The sequence below is a fragment of the Pan troglodytes genome, chromosome 2 (assembly GCF_028858775.2).
Source record: "Pan troglodytes isolate AG18354 chromosome 2, NHGRI_mPanTro3-v2.0_pri, whole genome shotgun sequence".
In the NCBI taxonomy this organism is placed as follows: Eukaryota; Metazoa; Chordata; class Mammalia; order Primates; family Hominidae; genus Pan; species Pan troglodytes.
Window position 1 is genome coordinate 113904353 of NC_086015.1, and position 23980 is coordinate 113928332.

General features: G+C 34.4%; 1 protein-coding gene across 1 annotated transcript in view; it reads right to left on the minus strand.

Moving 5' to 3' along the window:
* Window positions 1–382: 382 nt before the first annotated feature.
* LOC460575 (uncharacterized) overlaps window positions 383–23980 on the minus strand; it is a 510143-nt gene continuing 486545 nt past the window's right edge. The window contains exon 5 of the transcript XR_010155700.1: window positions 383–593. The gene's annotated coding sequence lies outside the window, so the exon portion shown is untranslated. The remainder of the gene's footprint in view (window positions 594–23980) is intronic.

Sequence of the window (23980 nt, forward strand, 5' to 3'; positions counted from 1 at the left end):
TTAGATAACTCAATTTAGATGTAATTATATATATTGACTCAAACTTTAAAATTATTTTCAGTGGTCCGATTCCATAATTAATACAGTCCCAATACATTTCACAATCTACTGGCTTTCACTTTTCACATGGCACTAGCTAAAGAGAACAGAAGATGCTGTGAGTACACATTAAAAAAATCCTTTTCTGACAGCTCCACTCTTCCCAGTCTGGTTAAGGTATCCCTTCCCTGTGCTATTATTCTTTATTACGCTTATCTTAACCCTCATTATACTGGATGTACTTGTGTCTAACCCCACTATTGAGATTTTAGAGGTTAATGGATAAATTCTTCCTTGTCTAAGAAAGGTAGATAGACACAGGAATTGAACACATGGAGATTTTAAGATGTTAGTTTTATTATTGACTTATTAAAAGAAGAAAAAGTTTGGAATAAAGATGTATGACCAAATAATCATGATAATATACATCACTGAGTTAGATATCTAATACTCACTTTACTAGTTGTCACAGCTGGGCTAACATTGGCCTTCTCTGATCCGTGGAAAATGCCCCTTTTACCGCGTAACAGAAAGCAGATATGAGCACTTGCTTCCTGTAAGCAGAAAGATTCCAAATCTGAGTACTTCCACAGGGGTGAAGCCATGCATGCTTAGTACTCAATCCTAAATTCTCCATCAGATAAAGCATTTAGCCTTCTCTGGAGAGGATTGGTAAAGAGGCAGAGAAAACTCAAGATTGATGATTTTCCTCTACTTGGAAACAAGACTGATCCATAAAGACTCAACACTCAAGGATGCCTGTCTGTCATGTTCTCTAATTCTCAGTGCTTAAGAAAGTGCCTGGTGTATAGAAAGTTAAAAACAATATTGGATGAAATAAGTAGTTAAAGATCATGGTAAAAATCTAATGTTATCCTTGCCTCACACCCTAAAAACTAAACCCGTCAGAAGTATCCAGAGGAGGCAGGTTAGATGGAATATATGCTTAAGGTTCTTGCTTAGTTTCCACAGCATCCTGCTAATACTGCCAATACTTATCTTTATGTCTAGTTTAAAATTAATCACCAAGATAGTATTTCTCATTCATCTAGGAAAACTACACAGTGAAAACAATATTAAGAACCACTGTCTTGTTTTGGATAAATAGGAGCCAAGGACTGGCCAGAGGGTATGGAATGGTGATCCGAGTGATCCAACACAGTGTAGATGAAAGGAACATGTACCACCCAACTGAGGTGTCACTCCAAAGAAACCAGGCAGGGACACAAAAATCCAATTTATTTTTATTTTTATTTTTAATGGCTACATAATAGGTATATATATTTATGGAATATCAAATATGAGATATTTTGATACAAGCATACAATGCATAATAATCACATAAGGGTAAAAGGGGTATCCATCACCTCAAGCATTTATCCTTTCTTTGTGTTACAGACAATCCAATTATACCTTTTTAGTTATTTTTAATTGTACCATAAATTGTTGACTGTAGTCACCCTGTTGTTCTATCAAATATTAGATCTTATTCATTCTATTTTTTTGTACCTATTAACCATTCCCCAACCTTCACCACCCTTCATAACCTCTGGTAAACATCATTCTACTCTCTATCTCTGTGAGTTCAATTATTTTAATTTTTAGATCTCACAAATAAGTAGGAATATGTGAAGCTTGTCTTTCTGTGCCTGGCTTATTTCACTTAACCAAATGAACTCCACTACCACCCATGCAGTTTTGAATGAAGGATATCATTTATTATGACTAAATAGTACTCCATTGTGTACATTTTACACATTTTACATTGTGTACATGTACTACATTTCTTTATTCATTTATCTGTTGTTGGAAACTTAGGTTGCTTCTAATTCTTGGCTATTGCAAATCATGCTGCAATAAACATGGAAGTGCAGAAATCTCTTCAATACAGATTTTCTTTTTGGAGGGCATATACTTAGCAGTGACATTACTGGATTATATGGTACTTCTATTTTTAGTTTTTGCAGGAAGCTCCAAATTATTCTCCGTAGTGATTGTAATAATTTATATTCCCACCAACAGTGTACAAAGGTTCCTTTTCTTCACATGCCAACCAGCATTTATTATTACCTTTCTCTTGAATAAAATCTATTTTAATTGGGGTAAGATGATATCTCGTTATAGTTTTGATTTGCATTTCTCTGACAATCAGTTATATTGAGCACCTTATCATGTAACTGTTTGCCATCTATGTCTTCTTTTAATAAATGTCTACCCAGATCTTTTGCCCATTTTTGAATCATATTATTAGATTTGTTCCTACAGAGTTGTTTGAGCTCCTTACGTATTCTGGGTTTTAATACCTTGTTAAATGGATAGTGTGCAAATATTTTCTTCCATTTTTTGGGTTGTGTCTTCACCCCGTTGTTTCCTTTGCTGTGCTGAAGCTTTTTAACTTGATGTGATCCCATTTGTTCATTTTTGCTTTTCTTGTCTGTGTTCATGAGATCTTACTCAATAAATCTTCACCCAGTCCAATGTCTTGGAGAGTTTCCCCAGAGTTTTATTTTATTAATTTTATAGTTAGAGGTCTTAAGTGTAAGTCTTCAGTCCATTTTGATTTGATTTTTACATATAGTGAGAGATAGGGTTATAGTTTCATTCTTCTGCCTATGGACATCCAGTTTTCCCAGCATCATTTATTAAAAGGCTGTCCTTTCCCCAAAGTATGTTCTTGGCACCCCTGTCAAAAATGAAATCACTGTAGATGTATGAATTTATTTCTGGATTCTATTGTATTCCATTGGTCTATGTGCATGTTTTCATGACAGTACCATGATGTTTTGGTTACAATAGCTCTGTACTATAATTTGAAGTCAGGTAATGTAATTCCTCCAGTTTTGTTCTTTTTGCTCAGGATAGCTTTGGCTATTCTGGATCTTTTGTGGTTCCATAGAAATTTTAGAATTGTTTTTTATTTCAATGTCTATGAAGAATATCATGGTGTTTTAATAGAAATCACATTGAATCTGTAGGTTGCTTTGGTTAGTATAGATATTTTAATTATATTGATTCTTCTAATCCACAAACATGGGATATCTTTCCATTTATTTGTCTTTCCTTCAATTTCTTTCATCAGTGTTTCACAGCTTTTACTGTAGACATCTTTCACTTATTTGGTTAATTATTAGGTATTTTATTTTATTTCTAGCCATTTCAAATGAGATTTTTCCTTGATTTTTTTTACTTTTTTAAAATTTTATTTATTTATTTATTTTTGAGATGGAGTCTCACTCTGTCACACAGGCTGGAGGGCAGAGTGCAGTGGCACCATCTCGGCTCACTGCAACCTCCACCCCCTGGGTTCCAGGGATTCTCCTGCCTCAGTCTCCTGAGTAGCTGTGATTGTGATTACAGGCATGTACCACCATGCCTGGCTAATTTTTTTTTTTTTTTTGTATTTTTGGTAGAGATGGGGTTTCACTATGTTGACCAGGCTGGTCTTGAACTCTTGGCCTCAGGTGATCTACTGGTCTCGGACTCCCACATCCCTTAATTTCTTTTTCAGATTGTTTGCTGTTGGCATATGGAAATGCTACTGATTTTTACATGTTGATTTTGTATCCTGCAATTTTACTGAATCTTTTTTAGAGTTCTAACTTTTTTTGGTGGAATCTTTAGGTTTTTCTAAACATAAGATTATCTCATCTGGAAAAAAGAATAATATGACTTCTTTCCTTCCTATTTGGATGCCCTTTATTTCTTGTCTGATTACTGTAGCTAGGACTTCAGTACTATGTTGAATAACATTGGTAAAAGTGGGCATTCTCCTCTTATTCCAGATCTTAAAGTGAAGGCTTTCAGTATTTCCCCATTCACTGATACAAGATATGGGTCTGTCATATATGGCTTTTATTGTGTTTAGGTATGTTCCTTCTATACCCAGTTTTTTATGGTTTTTTTTTATCATGATGGGATGTTGAATTTCATTAATTAGGTCTTCAGCATCAATTGAAATGACCATGTGGTTTTTGTCCTTCATTTCATTGATATGATATATCACATTGATTGTTTTGCATATATTGAAGTATCCTTGCATCCCTAGATAAATTCTACTTGGTAATAATTATGGTTAATGTAATGTGTTGTTGAGTGTGGCTTGCTAGAAATTTGTGGAGGATTTTTGCATCAATGGCCTTCAGGGATATTGGCCAGTAGCTTTTTTTTTTTTTAATATGTTTTGTCTGCTTTTGGTATTATTATAATGCTGGCCTCATAGAACGAGTTTGGAAGTATTTTCTCCTCCACTTTTTTTTGGTGGGGGGTGGGGAGAATAGTTTCAGTAGCACTGTTATTAGTTCTTCTTAAAATGTTTGTAAAAATTAACAGTAAAGTCATGGGGTTCTGGGTTTTTCTTTGCTGGCAGATGTTTCTTTACAGCTTCAGTTTCATTACCTGTTACTAGTTTGTTTAGGTTTTGGATTTCTTCATGGTTCAGTCTAGCTGGGCTGCATGTGTCTAGAAATTTATTCATTTCTTCTATATTTTCCAATTTACTGGCATATGATTGTTCCTAGTCATCTATGAATTTGTGCATTATCAGTCATATTATCTCCCCTTTTTCATCTCTGATTTTATTTATTTGGATCTTCTCTCTTATTTTCTTAGTCTGGCTAAAGGTTTGTAGATTTTGTTTATCATTTTAAAAACCCAATTTTTCATTCTGTTGATCTTTTGGGTTGTTTTCTTCATTTAAATTTCATTTATTTCTGATAAATAAAATTTATTATTTATTATTTTTTTCTCCTACTGATTTGGGTACACTTCATTCTTGCTTTTCTAATTTTTTAAAATGTATCATTAGGTTGTTGATTTGAAATTTTTCTACTTTTTTGATGTAGGCACTTATTGCCATGAACCTTCCTCTTAGTAAAACTTTCCCTGTGTCCCATAGGTTTTTGCATGTTGTGTTCCATTAGCATTTGCTTCGTGAAAATTTTCAATTTCCTTCTTAATTTCTTCATTAACCCACTGGTTATTTGGAGACATATTGTTTAGTTTTCAACTGTTTGTATAGCTCCCAACATTTTTCTTGTTATTGATTTGTAGTTTTATTCCATTGTGGTCAAAGAAGATACTTGAAATAATTTGAATTTTTTTGAATTTTTTAAAACTTGTTTTGCAGCCTAACGTATGATCTATGCTTGAGAATTACATGCTGAGGAGAAGAATATGCATTCTTCTGTAATTTACAGAACCAATTGGATAAAAGGTTCTGTAAATAAATATTAAGTTTATTTGTTCTATAGTGCAGCTTACATCCAACATTTATTGAATTTATGCCTATGTAATTTGTCCAATGCTGAAAGTGAGGTGTTTATGTCTCTGGTTATTATTATATTGGGATCTACCTCTCTTCTTAGCTCTAATATCTGCTTTATATGCCAGGGAACCAGTGTTGGTTCCATATATCTTTAAAGTTGTTGAATCTTCTTGCTGAATTCAACCCTTTATTATTGTACAATGACCTTCTTTGTCTCTTTTTATAGTTTTTGTCTTGAAATCTATTTTGTCTGATATAAGTATATATTCTTTTGCTTTTTTAAAATTTCCATTTGCATGGAATATCTTCTAACCCTTTATTTTTTCAATCTCTGTGTGTCTTTATAGGTGAAATGTGTTTCTGTTTGGGTAACAGAGCTTTAGGCCTTGTTTTCTTATTGACTTAGCCACTCTTTGTGTTTTAATTGGAGAGTTTAAACCATTTATGCTCAGTAATATTATTGATAAGTAAGGACTTACTCCTGTCATTTTGTTATGTGTTTTCTGGTTGTTTTGTGCTCTCTCCCTTCTTCTCTTCCTTTTAGTAAAGAATATTTTCTCTGGTGGTATATTTTCATTTCTTGCCTTTTGTTTTTTGTGTATCTTTTGTAGATCTTTTTAAAATTTGAAGTTACTATGAAATTTGCAAATACTATCTTAAAACCCATTATTTTAAACTGATAACAACATTTATTGCATAAACAAACTAACAAGCAAAGAGAAAGATAATAAACACTACATTTTATCTTTATTCCCCCACTTTTAAACTGTTTGTTTTATCTATTTATACCTTATTGTACTGTTTATGTTTTGAGAAGTTTTGTAGTTATTTTTTACTGGTTCATCTTTTGGTCTTTCCACTCAAGATATGAATAGTTTATACATCACAATTACAGTGTTTTAATATTCTGTGTTATTCTGTGTACTTACTATTACCAGTGAGTTTTGCACCTTCAGTTGATTTCTTATTGCTCATTAACTTTCTTTTCTAACTTCCTTTAGCATTTCTTGTAAGACAGGTCTGATGTTATCTCTCAGCTTTTGTTCGTCTGAGAAAGTCTTCTCCTTCATGTTTATATAAGTTTTTGCTTTTATGTAAGTAAAAAAGAGTGAAACACACCTAGAAGATTTAGAAAATTTATTTTCTTTTGTCTCATCTGACTGTGTATTTTCAAATAGGCTGTCTTCAAGTTCACCAATTCTTTCTTTTGTTTGACCTATTCTGCTGTTAAAAGATCCTGATGCATTCTTCAGTATGTCAGTTGAATTTTTCAACTCCAGAATTTCTCCTTAATTCTTTTTTAATTATTTCAATCTCTTGGTTAAATTTATCTGATAGCATTCTGAATTCCTTCTCTGTGTTATCTTGAATTTTGTTGAGTTTCCTCAAACCAAGTAGCTTGATTTCTCTATCTGAAATATCACATATTCTGTGCCCTATAGGGTTAGTCACTGGTGCCTTATTTACTTTGTTTAGGCCATTTCCTGGGTGGTCTTGTTGCCTGTTGATGTTTGTCAGCGTCTGGGCAATTGAAGAATTATGTAGTTATTGTAGGTTTCACAGTCTAGGCTTGTTTGTACCTATCTTTTTTGGGGAAGGCCTTCCAGGTATTCAAAGGGACTTGGATGTTGTTATCTAAGTTTTTGCTCACTGCCATCTTATCTGCATTAGCGAACATCCCAAGCCCAGTAACATTGTGGATCTTGCAGACTCGTTGAGGTACTATCTTGATAGTCTTATTAGATAATATCTGGAAAAATTATTTGTATTACCACACAGAGTCTCTTACTCTCTTCCCTTTCTTTTCTCCAAATAAATGGAGTCTCTCCCTGTCTCTGTGCTGAGCTACCTGGAGCTTGGGATGGCATAACACACTCCTGTGGCTGCCACCAAAAGCCAGCACAGCACTGTGTCTCACCAAAACCTGTTTTAACAACTGCATTGCCACTGCCTCCATTTACTTAAGGACTAGGGCTCTACAATTAGCAAGTGACAAATCCAGCCAGGCTTGTATCTTTCCCTTCAGAGTGGCAAGGACTCCCCAGTCCCAGATAGATCCTGAGATGCCGTCTTCTAGGTGGGGCATGATGGCAAAAACTTTAGGAATCTTTCTGATGCCCTATTCTACTGCAGCTGAGCTGGCACCCAAGCTGGAAGACAAAATCCTCCTCATTATTTCCTCCTCTTTACACAAGTAGAGGAGTGTCTCCCTGTGGCCATCAATGCCCCAGAACCACAGCAAGTACTGCGTGGATATTGCTAATGTTCATTCAATGCCCCAGTCAGATTCTGGTGAATGCTGCCAGGTCTGGGACTCTCTCTTTAGGGCAGTTGGCTCCCCACTGGTACAAGGTCAGTCTGGAAGTGCCATCCAAGAGCCAAAGCCTGAAATCAGAGATGCTAAGAGCCCAATTGGTACTCTACCCCACTGTGGCCAACCTGGTACCCAAGCTGAAAGACAATGTCCTCTTTATCCCTTTATTCTTCTCTCTCTTTTTCTTAAGCAGAAGTGCTGGGTCAGACCTGAAGCCAATATTTCTCTCAGTCTCACCCAAGATCCACAGTGAGTACTTCCTGGGTACCACTATTGTTTATTCAGGGCCTAAGGGCTCTAAAGTCAGCAGGTGATAAACTGTGCCAGGACTGGGTTCTTCTTTTCAAACAGGCAGGTTCTCATTTCACCCAGGGTATATTGAGAAATGTTGTCCAGGAACTAAAGCCTAGAATGGGGACCTCCTAACTCTGCCTGGTGCCCTATCCTGCTGTGGCTGAGCTGGTATTTAAGTTGTAAGACAAAGTCCCCTTTACTCTTTCCTCTCCTTTCCTCAAGTGGATGGGAGGTGTCTTTCCCAGAGCTGTGAGCTCAGCTGCTTGGAGTTGGGGGAAGGATGGTGCAAATGTTCACTTGGCTACTCCAGGAGGTGTCTCAATAAGTTGCATGCCCCACAAGTCTACTGACTCTGGGCCCAGAACAGCACAAAGACCTCTCCAGGAATTACAGTTATTATGGCCTTGACTGCCTTTCATGTTTATTTAGGACCTCAGAGCCCTTTAGCCCATGGTAGCAAGGCTTACCAAAACTCAGTTTCCAACTGGTGGGATAGACGATTCCCCTCTGACTAGGGCTGGTCTAAGTGCTCCTTCTGTGGGCACTGGCTGAGTCGTGCTTGGTGTTGTTTTCTGCTGTGACAGGGCAGTACTGAATTCCAAAGCAAAGTCCCACAATCACTGCATTCTCCTTCCCCCAAGTGTACAGCTTTTCCATGCCAGGCAGCCAGTGCCAGGGAATGGGGGTGGAGTGGTATCAGCAATTCAAGACCATTTTTCCTACTCTTTGCAGTGTCTCTTTTTAAATATCTGTTTAAAATCTAATTTTTGGTTCTTTTAAGGTACTGTTTTTATGTTCAATTTGGTGATCTTAGGAGAGGAGATGATAGTGGAGGCTTCTATTCAGTCATCATGCTTTGCCTCCAAAAATCCAATTTTAATACATTGTAAAAGATAGGAATACTAGACCAGAGCACAAGAGAGTAGGCAAGAAGAATAGGAGATAATGCCTGGAGAGATTCCCATTCAAATAATACAGGAGGTTAACATTTGTGCTTTTGAAACTCCAAATTTCTACGACCATAAATAGCAAAGATTTAGATCCATATTCACTTGCTCCCCCATTGGAAGAGATTAACAAAAAGAAGGTCCACAAAGAAGCACTTGTTGTTTCAATTGATATGATTACTGACACACTGGGAATCATTTTACATTTATGTAAATCCCTACTCCCATTTGGCAGAGGTCATGCTCATGCTTTTTTGAGTTTTATATTTAGTTTTTAGCATGTCTGTATCTAAGCATATTTAGAAATAATTAAATAATTACACTATCTTATCCTTAAATTTATTGATTTTTTTTATTGGTTGTGTTCAATAAGATATTAATATTGTTGATTATATTTGATTTTTTTCTGAATCCTTCCTAGAATTTCCCCTAACTTTACTTGATTATTTTCCTGTGGTTTCATTAACATATTGATCACAGTTAGTTTAAATCTCTTCACTGATATTTTCAACATCTTGATTATCTGTCCCTTCTTCCATTGACATTTTTCTAATTTTTGCAGTTTTTGTATTTTTTATTGAATTCTGAGAAGTGTGTTTGAAAGAACAACAGAGGGCTATGATAAGCAGACTTCTGAGATGGCCCCTAATTAACTCTAATTTTTGGCATCGCTGACCTTCTGTAATGGCCTCCCCTTGAGTGTGAGCTAGACTTAGTGACTTGCTTCTAACCAACAGAATATGTGAAGGTGATGAGATAGCACTTCCATGATTAGTTGACAAAAGAGTGTGACTTCCATCTTGATAGCTGACTCTCCCTATTACCTTCTTGTCTTGCACACTTTGATGAAGCAAGCCACCATTTGAGAAAGGCCCATGTGACAAAGAACTAAGAGTGGCCTCTGGCCAACAGGCAATAAGGAACTGTGTCCCTCAGGTCAACAACATTAAAAAAAATCGAAGTTGTCAACAATCATTGGATAAGCTTGGAAAAGATCCTTCCCAGATGACCCTTTAGATAAGATAGCAAGATCTTCGGCCTTCATTATAAACTGTGGGAAATTGTAAAGCAAATGGAGAAGCTAAGCCACAGAATCTGCGCAATTATAAGTATGTTTTTGTGGCAATTTGTTGTACAGCAATAAATAACTAATGAGAGGTCTTTACTTTGTGAGGAAGCTACAGTAAAATTGTGATTAGTTTATTTCAATAAGATTTTGAATAAGTTCAGAGAGAGGCTGAAACTTTAGTCTTTCTAGCAGGTGAGAAGAATTTAAGTACCAAGAGATTAAAGAAATATCTCTTTGCTTTTCCACCTAGCTTCCAACTTTCTACATAGTCACAAGGTGCTGATATATTTGATCTCACCAGAGGTTAAAATGAGTTGTAGCTTTCATTATTTTGCCTCTGGATTCAAACATTTTGAAGGTGAGTTCAAGTCTCTTACTAAGATAGGACCTTGGAACCAAACACCATTAGACTTCCAGACCTCCAAATTGTGGAGAGTTTGAAAATGGCAGACATTGATACCATGAGAACATGGGGCTGAAAACCTTAGGACTGCAGGGCCATGAGATTTGGAAATTGTGAGATTCAGAGATCATGAGATCTCTTTCCAATTTCTAGTGCTGCTTTCAACTTCTACTTACTCAGCAAAATTCTCATATGAAACAATTACTTCAGGAAGAGAATTCTTTTGGTGCTGGGCAATGTTATAGACTCAAATTCAACATTCCAGCACAACAGTTCATCAAAAGTTTGGCTGGTTTCTCCTTCTCTGGACAAAGTCCTGATCTGTAAGCTGTAGCTCCCCTTTCCCCAACACCAACAGGTGGGTTCAAATATGAAAGCATCTTCTGTTACTTGTTCAACTGGAAAAGTTTGTCCCTGTGGAGTTTAGATGTTTTAGACTTATTTGTGTACATAAGTCTTCTGTGAAATTTTTAACTGTATGATTTTTTGGTTAATCCTTTTACTTTTTTCGCTCTTTCAGCCAGAATAAAGGCCTTTCATATTCTTCCACACAATATTCAAAAGTAAGTCACCTTGATGTTCATTTGTGAATTTATAAATTCGCTACTTAAAATAAGTTCATTGTTTTTATCTATATAAAACTACCTATTCCATTCATAATTGAAGTGAATATTCAGAACGTCTAAGTTGAAATCTCTTAAATGTAATATATTCGCATGTTTCTGCGATACATGAGTAAAATTGTTTAGCTCAAGCTTTTTATTATTTTAGCCTACATAAGAGCAAAATAAAATTTATTTTTTCATTATTTAACAATCCTTAGACAATCCAGCCAAGTGTTAATTTGAACACAGAGGAAGATCAATAAATATATTTTTTCTGATTAGTTGATCTCATCTTCTCTTCGTATAGCAGAACTAAATGCTACTATAGAATCTAATTTCAGAATTTTAAATAAAGTACATTATATTATCAAATAAAATTGATATCCTTAAGGTTTCACTACAATATCATGAAACCAGTGTATAACAAATTTAAGATGCATTTTAAGTGATTTTCTCAAGATCAAATATATTGATAAACAAGAAAATATTTATTTACTTATTTATTTATTGAGAAGCAAAAAGGTTGATCACTATTTGGAAAAATATACTCATATTTTCCTTCTTTAATAGTTTAATCCTCTTTGATTTGATATAGTTATGGTGAACCTTCTTCTAAAGTGTAAGTTTAATTGTGACTTTTTTTCTTAAAGATCATAGGAAAGGTCTTTATGTAACTTAAATTGGAAAGCCATCTTTTAATTTAAAACTGAATAATTAAATTCCAGTAGTAGTTAGTGTTCACAAGAAATAATCTCCAATAAAATATTAAAATATATCATTGCTGTTTGTCTGTATTCAAGATAATCAAAAGTATTATTCTGAAAATTCTAAACAAGACAGAAATACCCTTCTCCAATTACCAGATAATTATTCTTATTTGTTAGGTAAATGGTGTATTTACATCTTTTTGTTATAATCTTTCAACAAGTGAAATAATTCATTAAGACTTTATATTAATCAGAATACTCAGATATAGAAAATACAAATACTGTTGTCTTCTTGCATGCATTTTTTCCATAATGAAACTCAAATAGACAGCACCATATGTTTACTTAGTTATATAGGTAGTATGAGAAGAGGAAATAGCTGTGTTGGGCATAAGTTAGTATTATAAATGAAGATAGTTGAGAGTTAGCCTATGTGGCAATTTTATAAAATAGTCTATAAAACTTTCTACTTAGAAAGAATGGTCCATTATTTCTGGGCATCAGATTAAGAGCAAACTTTCTGCTCTCCAAAGTTTAAGGAATATTTTCATACTTAGTTTTTCTGTACTCAAAAAGCACTTTTATTCTCACATATCAGGACTCAATACCTGGATATTTTTAGCCTTTTGATTACTATTATTGTAGGCAAAAGAGCACTTTACAGTTTTTTTTTCCTTTCTTTCTTTCTTTTTAAAAATCTGGTACTAAAACTTCAACTTAATTTATTTCAAACTGAAAGTTAAACCCAGGTTGACTTTGGAAAAACTTTCTAACATCTTAAAAATGAAGAAACATTACATTGATCACAAAATAAATATTAAAATTTTATTGATAGATCAACAATTGAATTTATAAAACATTCAAGGCCTATGACTTTTCTACAAAGTTAATCAGTGAAGAGAAAATGGAAAGCCAGAATATATGTCTGGATATCACAATACTAAGAGCAATAAAATGTTTTCAATTGCCTCAGCATACATAACATTTTTATTTAAAATGAAGTCCTATAACCCAGAGTGCAGAATATTTAAACTCTGCTGCAATATATTGATTGTCTTGATATAGAAAACTACTGCATCCACAATGATTAAGATGCAATACGTTAATGAAGTAAGAGGGCATTTTTCAGTCAAAGTTGGTGGTGTTCTTGGATGTACTGTCTTTCCTTCTTTACCTTTTCTCTGCTATGTTTATCCTCTCCAATCTACTCTCATGTGTAAAGGCTCTGGAATTCCTGAAAAAAATGATACACTAGCTTCATTCTCTGCTAGTATAGTTTAAACAAGATGAGCTCATGTTAAACAAAAAGGGCAGCCACTAAGGGATTTAAAATGTACAAGTTGCTCATCTGAGAGGGTTTTTTACTTATGATAAGGGAGGAGACCACCCCTCATATTGTCTTATGCCCAATTTCTGCCTCCAAAGAAAGAAAAAGTAAAAACTAAAAGGCAGAAATGAAATCCACAAGCAGACAGCCCGGCACCACACCCTGGGCCTGGTAGTTAAAGATCGACCCCTGACCTAATCGGTTATGTTATCTATAGATTACAGACATTGTATAGAAAAGCACTGTGAAAATCCCTATCCTGTTTTGTTCCGATCTAATTACCGGTGCATGCAGCCCCCAGTCATGTACCCCCTGCTTGCTCAATCGATCAAGACCCTCTCACGCACACCCCCTTAGAGTTGTGAGCTCTTAAAAGGGACAGGAATTGCTCACTCAGGGAGCTCGGCTCTTGAGACAGGAGTCTCGCCGATGCCCCCGGCCGAATAAACCCCTTCCTTCTTTAACTCGGTGTCTGAGGAGTTTTGTCTGTGGCTTGTCCTGCTACAATGAGACTTGTATATAGCTTTATGCTATTAAATGAGTATAGCATAAGTTTTATGCCTCAATTAGCATCTTTGAAGCTCTCTGTTCGTCTCCCCTCTAGTGGGTAGATCCTTTCTCTATTGCATACTTTTATGTCAGTGTGGTTTAATTTCAGCTAAATCCTACAGAAGCATATTGAATACTCACTGGTTGCTACAGCCACGAAGATGAACATGACATTGCCTTGCCTCAAAAATACTTAATATTTAGCAGGCCATTAAATATTATATATTCAAGGAATACTTCAAAGCAGATTCAAAAACTATAGCAATTCATCAAGAGGGAGCCTCTTCCTCTTGTAGGTACAAAAATCTAAGACCTTACTCAATAAACATGCTGAAGAAAACTACCATAAAATCTGGACATATTGCAAACAGCAACTCCCTGAAGGTGCTGGAGATTGAGCAGAAACAGATTCTGCACAGACTAACCTGAGGAAGAAAGACAGAAGCTGGACAGGGAAGTAACAGTCTCCACAGCTTTTAACCTTGAACTAATTTCAGTCCACACCTCTCACACAGTGGTAACAAAGACATATGTACCAAAAGCCCACAGTCTTTCTGGCCTGGGGAACCAGAATACTGAAGCAGAGAAACCATAAATGCTGCAGAGAGTCGGGGAATAGCCGAAGGGAAAGAGTCATAGAGGGAATCCCTAAAGTTTTCTCACATCTCTGACTAATTCCTGAATCATGCATTTACAGAACAGACTAAAAACAATTCACTTAAAGACCATAGGCCTAAATTGAGACCAGAGAGCTGTCCAAGAAGCAGTTTGCAACTCAATCCCATCTGAAAAAAAGTTACTTTATACAACAAAGGAAACACTCATTGGAGAAAATAACACAATACAGATCCTCCATGACTTAACATTCAGAGTGTCTAATATGCAAGCCAAGATTATGTAAAATAAGAACTAAGAAGATGGAACATTTTCTCAAAAGAAAAGAAAATATTGAAACTAACTGGCATGAATTTGAAGCTACCTGTTAAATCTATTCTCAGTGAAATAAAATAAAACATGATGTCTTTATAAATAAAAATATAAGCAAAGTGGTAGAAAGCATCAGCCAGAAAATAAAAACAATGAAAATAAACAAAATGGAAATTCCAGAATAAAATTCTGAAATAAACATTTACTGGATTAACTTAGGAGCTAAAAGGACAAGAAAAAAGAAAGATTAAGGGGACTTTCAGACAGGTGATGAAAATCATCGAAGGTGAAGAATATAGAGAAAATAATAAGGCCACAGGGACTTGTTAGATTATACAAAATTGTCAAACATACATGTAATTTTAATACCAAAATAACAGAAAGGAAACAAATCAGAAAACTAATAATTAAAGAAATAATAGTGAAAATTTTTCTAAAAGTGTTGAAAGACAGGAATTTGGAGATATAAGGTGCTAAAGGTACCCTAAATAGAAAAAAACAACCAAAAAAGTCTGTGCTGAGGTACATCATAGTGAAACTGTTGAAGGACAAATATAAAGAACAAAACTTGAAAGCAGCAAATAGAAAATGACATATTATGTACAGGGTGACAACAAACCCGTTACTAGCTGACTTCTCACCATAAATAGAGGTTCCCACAAAAGACTGAAACAACACCTTTGTGATGAATGTTTCGAAAAGAAAAAGAAAATAAAAGAAGGGAGGAAAACCTGCTAACCCAGAATTCGATAACTAATAAAAATATTACTTAAGAATGAGGGCAAAATAAAGATATTTTCAGAAACTCAACACCAGCAAATCTGCACTATAAGACATACTAAAGTAAATTGTGCAAACTGAAGAGAAGTGATACCAGATAGAAACTCAGATTCCAAGAAAACATTAAAGAACACAGAAAATAGTAAATACCTGCAAATTTGCAAGTTGTTTTTTATTTTACTTTTTTTCCTTTGGTTCTTTATATACCATGTCGATGTTCAAAACAAACTTAAAACATTTTCTTGCAGTACTTGAAGATGTACTTATATATTATACATAAAAACTACCTGTTATAACCAAAAGGAAGCTAAAATGGATCTACATGCTTTCAAGATTTTTTCATAATTGATTCTAAGTAGTATGGTGTTAACTATAAGTGGACTGTGAAAAGTTAACGATGTATGTTTTATAAAAAACAACCACTTAAAAATGCAAAAGTGTCACCAAAATGTTTATTAAAAATTTTAAATAAAATTCAAAGAATCATCCAAATTATTTTTTATTTATTTATTTATTTTTTTTTTTTTGAGATGGAGTCTCACCCTGTCGCCCAGGCTGGAATGCAGTGGTGCGATCTCGGCTCGCTGCAACCTCCGCCTCCCGTGTTCAAGCAATTCTCCTGCCCCAGCCTCTCAAGTAGCTGGGATTACAGGCGCACGCCACTACCGCCCAGCTAGTTTTTGTATTTTTAGTAGAGACGGGGTTTCACTATATTGGTCAGGCTGGTCTCAAACTCTTGACTTCATGATCCACCCGCCTCGGCCTCCGAAAGTGCTGGGATTACAGGCGTGAGCCACCACGCCCAGCCCAAATTATTTTTTAAAAGCAGAAAAGGAAGAACAGAGGAACAGAAAACAAAAAAGATAAGCAAAAAATAAAAAGCAAAATAGTAGTCTCAAATGCAAACATGTCAATTGTTACATTAAAAGTTAATTAATTAAATATTCCGATAAAAAGTTTGCCAAAAAAAATTTTAAGCCAAACATTTACAGACCACTTACAAGAGATGTGCTTTAAAATATAAAGATTAGTTAGAAATAAATGAATAAATGTGAACACTGAGCATAGAGGCTAGAATGACTATATGAGAGAAAATAGATATTAAAACAAAAAAAATCATAACTGTAAGTGTCAGTTCATCAGAGAACAATAATAGCTGATGTGCAGATAATAACAGAAGTTTAAAATACATGATGCAAAAATTAACAAAATTTCAGGAAAAATTATACACTTCTATAATTTTATGTGAAAACTTAAACTCATTTCTCTAAGTAATTTATTAAATAGCTAGACCAAAATTAGCAGACATGGATCTGAACAGCACTATCAAATATCTTTAGTTGATTGATATTTATAAAAGGCTACACCTGAAAATAGAAGAATGCATATTTTTAAAATGTATATTGTTCATTTTTCAGGGTAAATTATATTTTGAGGAATTAAAAATGCCTTAATAAATGTAAAAAGTTTGAAGTCATACAGTATGTTCTCTAATCCCAATGGAATTAAATTAAAATTTCCTAACAATATTGCCAGGAAAATCCCTGGTGTTTGGAAATTACACAATATATTTCTCAATAAATATTTGGCTAAGAAGAAATTATAAAATTGGTGATAATAAAAATATAAAGTATCAAAATTTGTGGGGTTTTACCAGAGCAATGCTTAAAGGAAAATGTATAGCACTAAAAGTTTATATTAGAATATAAGGATGTCTGAAATCTATGATCTAATTTTCTACTCTAAAAAAAAAAAAGCAAATTAAGTCCAAAGCAGGCAAAAAATTAGAGCAATAATCAATGAAATACAAAAAAATAATAAAAATCAATGAGATTAAAACTTGTTTTTGAAAAACAGTCAATATAATGAATAAATGCTTAGCCAGAGAGAATGAGGAACAAAAGAAAAAAGGAAAGAAGGAAGGATGAAAGGAAGGAACAAAAGAGAGAAGCAGAGTTAAGGCACAAATTATTAATAACAAATGAAAGAAGTAACATCATTACAGAGCCTTAAGAGTTCAAAAGGATAGTAATGAAATATTATGAACAACTTTATGGCAATACATTTGACAATCTATATGAGATTAACACATTTCTTGAGAGAAATAAACTACCAAAGCTAATGTAGGAAAAACTGGAAAATGTATATTGATGCACACAAATTAAAGAAATTGAATTCATAATTAATCCACTTCCTCCTCCACATTATTTTAAAATATTTCTTCCAGCTTATAAGGCTCCATTGATTATTCTTTTTTCAAACATTTAAGAAAGAAACAATTCCAATTCTACAGCTTCAGAAAATAGAGGTCTGAACAATTCTCAACTTATTTTGTTGAGATATAACAGGAAACGAGAATGACAGACTAATAGTCCTCATGAACATAGACACAAAAACTATAATATATTAGCAAATAAAATCCAATGAAATGTAAAAAGAATAATACATTATGACTATGTGGAAGTTTATCCTTGGAATTTAAGGTTGGTTTATATGTGAAAAATCAATCAACTTAATTCAGCATTTTAATAAAATAAAGGATAAAACCATATGACCCCTTCAATGCATGCAAGAAAATTATTTGAAAAATATTTAAACCTTTTCGTTGATAACAATTCTCAGAAAACTGAGAATAGAAGAAAACTTTCTCAACCTGATTAAGAAAATCTGAAAAATCAACAACTAAGATTATCTTCAAAGCTGAAAAGATGAGTGATTCCTACTCAAGGTTAAAACAAAGAAGGTCAATTCTCACCACTTCTATTTAAAATTTTACTGAATGTTCAACTAACACATTAAAGCAAGTAAAAGAAATAGAAACCATGTGGAGAGATTATAAAGGAATTATAAAACTTTTCTTATTTGCACATGACATGATTGTATATGTAGAAATAAGCTAAGAAATGCATAAAAACTTTACTAATATAAATAAGTGAATGTTACACTCTTTAGGGATGCAAGATCAATATACAAAATTAGTTATATTTTTATATAGCAGTAAAAATGATTAGAAAACAAAATTTTAAAAAAGCAACATTATTTATTACAATAGCAACTGAAAATATAATTAGGGCTAAATTTGACCAAAATGTGCAAGAACATAAGTTGAAAGTATAAAATTAAAAAAAAAAATGAAGTTAAGGAAGACCTTAATATTCAAAGATATATACCATATTTATGAATGGAAGATTCTGTAATGGTAACATGACAATCTTCTTCAAATTAAATTGTAGGTACAATGCAATCACAATCAGAACACTACTGGACTTTGTGAAGAAACTTGTAAGCTTATTTTAAACTTCATATGAAAATGCAAAAGACCAAGATTATTCAAAATAATTTTAGAAAATAAGAGCAAATGTTGAGCACTTACATCAACTAATTTAAAAACTTATTCTAAAAATAATCAAGCAACATGGTCTTGGTATAAGGGTGGATTAATTGATCAATGTGACAGATCGGAGAGACCAGGAATAAACCACACATATATAGTAAACTGATTTTTGACAAAGGTCCAAAGTAATTAACTAAGAAAAAATATAAGCATAGCCGTAAAATGTATGAATTTTATTATATGTAGGCAGTATTTTTAAAAGAATATGAGAGATTACACCTTGCTCAGTGGGTCAAGAGAGTTTTCATTCACAGTTGATGTAGAAGATAAGGCTTCAATGATGGATAAAATTTTTATTGTGCTCTCGGAGGTAAAAAAAATTCCAATAAAGAAAATCAAAATATTTCACACCAAAATATACTTCTTTGGCATATTTTGAGATTGCGGTTCAGAGGACCTGCAAACAGAAGTAACCTGGAAAGCTGTCTTTTGTGGGTGAGATTTGCATCTGTAGCACAAATCGGCATCTGAGGCAGCCAGGATTTCTCTGAGACCTTCCCTTGGCTGAATTTAGGGAAAATTAACAGAGAGTCTGACACCTTTAAAAGTCTGAAAGAAATATTCACAATATCAAAGACTTGGAGCCAATCCAAATGTCCATCAATGAAAGACTGGATTAAAAAAATGTGGCACATATATACCATGGAATACTACACAGCCATAGAAAAGGATGAGTTCATGTCCTTTGCAGGAACATGGATGACGCTGGAAACCATCATTCTCAGCAAACTAACACAAGATCAGAAAAACACCACATGTTCTCACTCATAAGAACAATATTCTTATGTTCCATGTATTCTTGAACAATAAGAATACATGGACACAGGGAGGGGAACATCACACACCAGGGCCTGTGGGGGAGTGGGGGATTAGGGGAGGGATAACATTAGGAGAAATACCTAATGTAGGTGACGGGTTGATGGGTGCAGCAACTACCATGGCACATGTATGCCTGTGTAACAAAACTGCAAGTTCTGCACATGTAGCCCAGAACTTAAAGTATAATTTTAAAAAAATTATTTTTAAATAAAAAAAATAAATGTTTACCATCTATTCTCTCTGAGGGCTGCTACCTGTGAGGTTTCATCTACAGGACAAGGCTGTCTTTGCTTGCCAGACCTCATCTTTCCCCAACTCCCAATAATCTGTTTACCAGCAGAACCTGTTTGGCCACAGTCCAAGCCCCTATTCTTTCTATAACCTCAAGATGATAAATAAGCTTCTGAACCCCATGGGAAGGTTGAGGGAATTATTCTGTGGCTCTCCTCCATGTACGCAGTCTCACATATTTATGCCTTTTTTTTTTTTTTTTTTTTTCAGTTAATCTCCTTTTGTGAGCTGGTTTTTCAATAAACCTCAGAGGGGAAAAAAAAAAAGTTTTGTGTCCCCTTTGGCCCCTACACCCATTGTAGTGACTGCACTACTTAGCACAGCATCTAATTGATATTAAAACATCAGAAATATTTATAGAGGAAAGATAGGAAAAGGAAAAGAATAGAGAGAGATAAGCCATGATCAAAAGAGGAGAGAAAGTTCAGGATGGACAATTTGTTTCAAGTTCCCAGGTCTCTGAAAAAAAAGAGTACTTGATTTGTGAAAGCATTTGGATTTTATTTAGACTATAATATAAATGTAGAGTGAAGTTTTCTCGTTTATGTTTTAAGATTATTCTGGGAGCTGGGTAAATTGTGTATATAAAGGGGGACAAAATGGACACAGGAAGAAAGAGTAGGAGGAGAATATTATCACAGTGTACATGAGAGATGTTTGGAATAGGATGGTAGCCCTGCAAATAAACAAGTGAAGAGCTATATTTTGGAAACAGATCTACAAGATTTGCTGGACTAGTGGTAAAGGAAAAGAATGAAAAAAAGGATGATACCAATGCAAATCACTTGAGCAAATAGGTAAGTGGTGATGCCCTCTCCTTAGACGGAGAAAATTTTACTAAAGAAGAAGGTAACCTTATGAATTTTTAACATTTTATAATTGTCCCCTTTAGTATATATAATTTGACTTTTCACCATTCAATTTTTGTGACCTTATTTTATATAAAGGCAGACAAAGATCTATACTTAAAGATGATTTGCTATATCACACTTCACAATCGGGTACTGAATTTTAATATTCCAAGCAGCAAGTTTCTTAAACATGAGATTTCTGATATCAAAATATAAGAGTGTTCTGGAAAAGACGTACTTTCATTAAGCATTGGGATACAAAGTTTAAGATAAATATGTTAGATAAGATGCCTAAGAGTTTTACAATGCTACATAAGCAACGATTGGCCAGCTCTGATTCCATTTTCCTAATTTCTCCAGAATCCTGACAAAAACACAGTCTGAGGGAAAAACGAATCACTTTTCAGCTGGTTTCTTGTGGTGATGTCTTGTCTGTCATGAATTACTTCCTTAAAATTAAACCACTTATTGTTGTGAGAATTAAGATGACTTGAAATTAAAATTAAGCTCCATGGATGAAAAATTTTCTATGGCTTATATTTATGGGCACTGGAAATCTTGAGAGCTTGCAAGTCCGCAAGATACTACAGAATTAAAACCAACAAAAACATCTCTGAAGTGACTGCCCAGATTTAAGGCTATGTAGTTGAAAGAAAATCTGAGGCAACTGGATCTTCATAATTCATTAAAGTCCAGGAAGAAGGGCTCAGAGCCTACTCCCTGCCCAAACCACACCTGCCTTTGTAGCTGACAAGCATCACCACCAGGAGGTGAATCTGTGGGTACCATGCTAAAACCGGAAGGGAATTCTCCAGAGCACGATGAGGACATTTTGCTTCAAAAACGTATGTTTTAATACTAAAATTTGATGTCCAAGAACTTCTTAGTATGTTAATACTATCATTCAAGCAAGGAAAGAAACAAGTAGAGAGATGGAAGTAGATAGATGGAAGCAGGCACTTACTTCAAACTCCTGAGTGGACACACAGATGTTTTGTAAATTTTTGTTTAGTGATGTATTCATTGAACAAAAAGCATTTAAAAGAGGATGGAGAAGATATGATTCCATCTCTTGAAATAGCTCACTTTACCAGAATATTTACAAATGATACTATATGCTATATATGTGACATGTAAGCATTATTAGCATACTTTAAAACTACAAAGTCATCCTTTTATTAATTATTTGTAATACGCTTCTGTGGCTTTTTAATTTTTTTGCATTTACGTTTGCACATTATGTCATTATTGGTTACTACAAACTGTAAAGCTCTCTGATAAGGGGTTTAATTTTTTTTTAAAAAAACACATGATTTCAAAAACTAATCAATTACAGTTTGAAATGGGTTTTGAAATAATTTGGTTTCAAGGTAAGCTATTGTTTTCCCTGGTGCCATCTGTAAATATTTATAAAATAAATTAGTTCCTTAATAAGCCCTCTTGTTCACTCCCTGACATCATTGCTACCCCAGTTGTACTGAATAATATACCTTTCAATCCATTTTGAAAGCACTTGTTTACATGATATAATGCACTCAATTTTTCCATATGTCATTATTAAACACCCACTTCATGTCAGGCACCATATTAGGCTTTTAGAAAGAGAATATTAATAATAACTCAGTTTAAGTTATTCATTAAAGATGTGTCCAAATGATTTCTAGGCAATGTTTTGTTGGTTAATTGTTAAAATAATACTTTTGGTAATAATAAATTTGTATACATTTTGTAATCATTTAAAATTTTTGCTTAAAAATGAAATGATGAGTATATCTGATAGTTCTTGCCTCTGGTCAGGACTTTTCAATTCATCTTAAACTCCAGACCTTTCTATGCACAACCTTTGATAATGTACAAATACAGCACCTACTCTCAGCTCAACCTAGAATTTCTCATCTTCTGTTCTTGGGCATCTCTGACTCAGCATCAAGCAGTCATGCAAATGCAATGCAAACAATGAGGAAGTTAATACCCCGTGGAGCAATTGTGAATAAATGTGCCAATCTTTTGTTCCTTGGGTAGGTTTTGTGAGATGACTCCACAGAAAGCCCCAGCCTAATCAGCCCCAGATGCCCTTGCAAGGACAGCTTAGTATTTATTGAACCTTGCATGGCCTTGTCCTCCAACCTCGTTTCCCTCATCCCAGCATCACTCTCTCCTGACTTGGGATGATTTCTCAAAATAAACTACCTCCATGTAAGCCTGTGTCACAGGCCCTGCTTTCATAGGGGAAGCCAGGCTAGGAAGTGAGTTTTCACAAAAGTCACAAATCCAGGTAGGCATGTGGCTGCAAATTCATACATCACTGCAAAAGTAGTTAAAAAAAAATAAAAAGACTTCATTATTATATTCTGTTCACAACTTACCTAATAAGACCTACATTTCTTGCTTAGCATTAAAGATTTTTAATACTCTGTACCTCAACCCTGGCCCCTTCCACTCTCAGTATCCAATCTTACTCCCTTTTTGTAAACTAACCGTACTTGCTACTCAGCCAGGACCTCCAGCTAAAGGAAGGCCCCTTCTATCGCACCCACTGGTCAAGCATATCCTGCTTGGACATCTTTCTTCCCTGAACTCCCATTGCTTTCATAGCCTGCATTACCAAGTTTTTAAAAGATTGTATTGCCACAAAATCTTATCTAATAATATTGGGGATTTTTTTTTACTCTCTCCAATTATATTTTAGCAACTTGAAGACAGAGACACTAAATTTTGTTTTTACATTTCATAGCATAGAGAAAATTGCGGACACATAGTAGGTCTTTAATAAATATACAGTGTTCATGGATTCTCCTTTCAGTATACTTGACAGAATCTTAAAATCTATTATAATATCAAGATGCCAGGAAAGACAGCCTAGCTTTTCCCTGAGGTCAGACTCATCACTCTCTGCTTTCAAGAATGATTAAGATTATGACCAAGTCTCACAGAAATTAGCATGCACACATGCACACAGCCACGCAAAAAGTAACTGCTAAACTTCTGCTTCATATTAAAATATCCTTATTTTTTTCAAAGGAAATATTCAGTATGAAGAAGTCTAATTATTAGAGAAATGTAGCATTTTAACTTTCTTGGCCAGTTTGGGGTGCAGAGAAGCCTAAATTAGTTGTGAGGAAGTACTGCCCGGACAAGTTGTGATGCTGTTCTTGAACTTCCTTTCTGCAGTAAACAGAACTACAGTATGCCTTAGTTCAAGCCCGTCTCACTCCCTTTCTCAATTAGTATGTAAAATTGCCCAGGGTCTGTTCATTGGATAAAATGCATTCTTCTTGTGGGGAGCTTCAAGGTCCTTCCTGATTTTCTCTCTGAATACTTCCTCAATCTAGTCCCATAAGCCTCTCTACCTTTCCCAGTCTTAAGTTCCAGTCATTTGGAATTAATTGAAATTTTCTTTT